Below are 2596 nucleotides of genomic sequence, written 5' to 3' on the forward strand. Positions count from 1 at the left end.
AAACATCTTCCGAAACGCGTCGTGCGAAAAATAAAGAAAGAAAATCGTGACTGGTAACAGATGAGTTATTTATAAACAAACCTAAAGGTAACATTGATGGTCACATGTTTGTTCGACTCACAAGATAACTCACAAAAATAATGCAAAACCTATATTGGCAGACTTTATGATAGACGCAAACTATTCCATGAAAGTGCACTTACAAACAGCAAAAACTAGCATAGGATGATTAATTGATTTGGGGGACGGTAACAACCAGCGAGGTCATCGATCCCATCGGATGAGGGAAGTATGGGGAAGGAAACCGGTCGTGCCCTTTCAAAGGAACCATCCCAGCATTTGCCTGAAGCGATTTAGTGAAATCACGGGAAACCTAAATCAGGATCGCTAGATGTGGGTTTGAACCAGCGTCCTCTCGAATGCGAGTCCAGTGCGCTAAACAGTGTGCCACCTCGCTCGCTAACTAGAATTAAGTGAAGAATATGATCTCCAGTCCCTTACCAACATCTTCGTAAGATGCTATCCCGTTAGCTGGTCTGAACGAACTGACCATACATACGTGGGCTTCAGCTGTAGGTGTACGACACTGGACACACCTAGCAACAATTCTATTCTCATCTGACATCATCTAAAGATAGTAGATGTCGACGGCCTCTTCGCAGCAGAAGGAAGTGCTTGGCCTACATTTCGATTATGAAGTGGCGCTTCTAGGTCAAGATTGTAGGAACATGAGGAGATACTTTGGAGTAAACAGCACTTCAGTATTGTTTAGGGAATGTCCTGTTTTATTACAGGTTCTAAATCTTACAACTGCACCGCTGTCACACGACTACAAGAGAGACTTCACAATCTGTCATTGTTGTGACTTCTGCCACACGAATTCACCGATTCTTAACAGTGCTGATAATAATGTAATACCTCTTAATGCGATTGCCCTTGATAATGCTTAAACTAAACCCTCACACCCATAGTTTCAATTACCTTCAGCCATCACATATATGACCGCTTACTTTGGCCATCATCGCTCAATTCTAACAATGAAATATTTCTCAACCACGGTTTCCCGCAATATTATACACAACCGTTGACTTCGGCCATCGCCAACCGACTACAATGTTACACGCTCGTGATGCGATTAACATTCTGAATGAAATAACTAAGCCGGCCGAAGTGGCAGTGCGGTTCTAGCCGCTGCAGTCTGGAACCGCGAGACCGCTACGGTCGCAGGTTCGAATCCTGCCTCGGGCATGGGTGTGTGTGATGTCCTTAGGTTAGTTAGGTTTAAGTAGTTCTAAGTTCTAGGGGACTGATGACCTCAGAAGTTAAGTCCCATAGTGCTCAGAGCCATTTGAACCATTTTTTTGCCTTTTGTATGTACTTGTCCCATTAATTTCAACACCATGCCATTTAAATAGTATTCATTTATATCAACGCTTTTTATTTCTCGAAACTTCGTCGTCCGTGTTACAAAAACCGTCTCATTTACTTTAACATCAAACGCGAAAGGTACCTAGACTTCCACGTTTTGGCACTTCCCCGTCTACAAGAAGCCACTCCAGAAAAATGCATTACTTGTTTCGACGGTAGTCATTAGGAGTTTGGTTCCCACCGAGGACTAGTTGATACTCGGATTGTTGAACATTCCATCGTTTATACTGGGGCAGCCCAGACATATTCCCTCCACCTTTCTGTCCAGTCCCCACCCAAGGAATCAATTAGCACTATTCCATGCAACAGAAAACATTAATTAGCTACAAGTCATGTTTCTTTAAACTTGTCAAATAATTGCGATAGCTGGTAGCCTTCAGAGCTATAAACACTGTTTTTGTTACACCCGTATCAGCATTCTTACATTTAAAATGTACGTCTTGTTGAACCTTTTACTGCAATCACTACAATAATGCAGATATTCTATATTTGACCTGAGAGATTTTTCTTTAAGCATTCTTCGTTTAGTACTCAACATGTGACAGTTTTCAAACAGTTTCAATCACACATTCTTGGACTCGTTTTTGCCCCTTAGATTACTACATGCTGTGCGCATTCGTTTGAATAATGTTCTAGCATGGAGATAGGCTAATTGCAGGTCCTCAACTGGTGTCCTTGTAACCAACACCCGGCTATCACTGGCACCGAGGCAGGTCAGATCCAGCTTTCCTCGGAAATCGCAACAAACCTCCAAACTGCCTTCCAATGAGCTCTCTCTTGACACCACTGAAAACTCGCAAGTGGCCATTCTATTGGTGTTTTATTGTTTACGAATACTTACCTTTATGACCTACCATACCCCTTACGACATCTGCAGCTTTTTTCATCAGTAGTTGAACGTGACATCATCTGTTAATCACATTGTTACATTATCTACCTTCGTGTTACAGTCGTTCACGCACGCTGCTCTTTTCCATACACCTACCACAATAGATTTTCGTCTTAATTAATTACTGGTGCAATTACTCATCGCCTTATACCCTTCTTTACAGGCAACGGCCTTGCCGCAGTGGATACACCGGTTCCCGTGAGATCACCGAAGTTAAGCGCTGTCGGGCGTGGCCGGCAGTTGTACGGGTGACCATTTAGCCGCCATGCGCTGTTGCCA

At 43.1% G+C, this 2596-nt stretch overlaps 1 pseudogene; it reads left to right on the forward strand.

Annotated features, from left to right (window-relative positions):
• The first annotated feature begins 2479 nt into the window (after window positions 1-2479).
• On the forward strand, window positions 2480-2596 carry LOC124790417 (annotated as a pseudogene).

This window comes from Schistocerca piceifrons, chromosome 3 (genome assembly GCF_021461385.2).
Source record: "Schistocerca piceifrons isolate TAMUIC-IGC-003096 chromosome 3, iqSchPice1.1, whole genome shotgun sequence".
In the NCBI taxonomy this organism is placed as follows: domain Eukaryota; kingdom Metazoa; phylum Arthropoda; class Insecta; order Orthoptera; family Acrididae; genus Schistocerca; species Schistocerca piceifrons.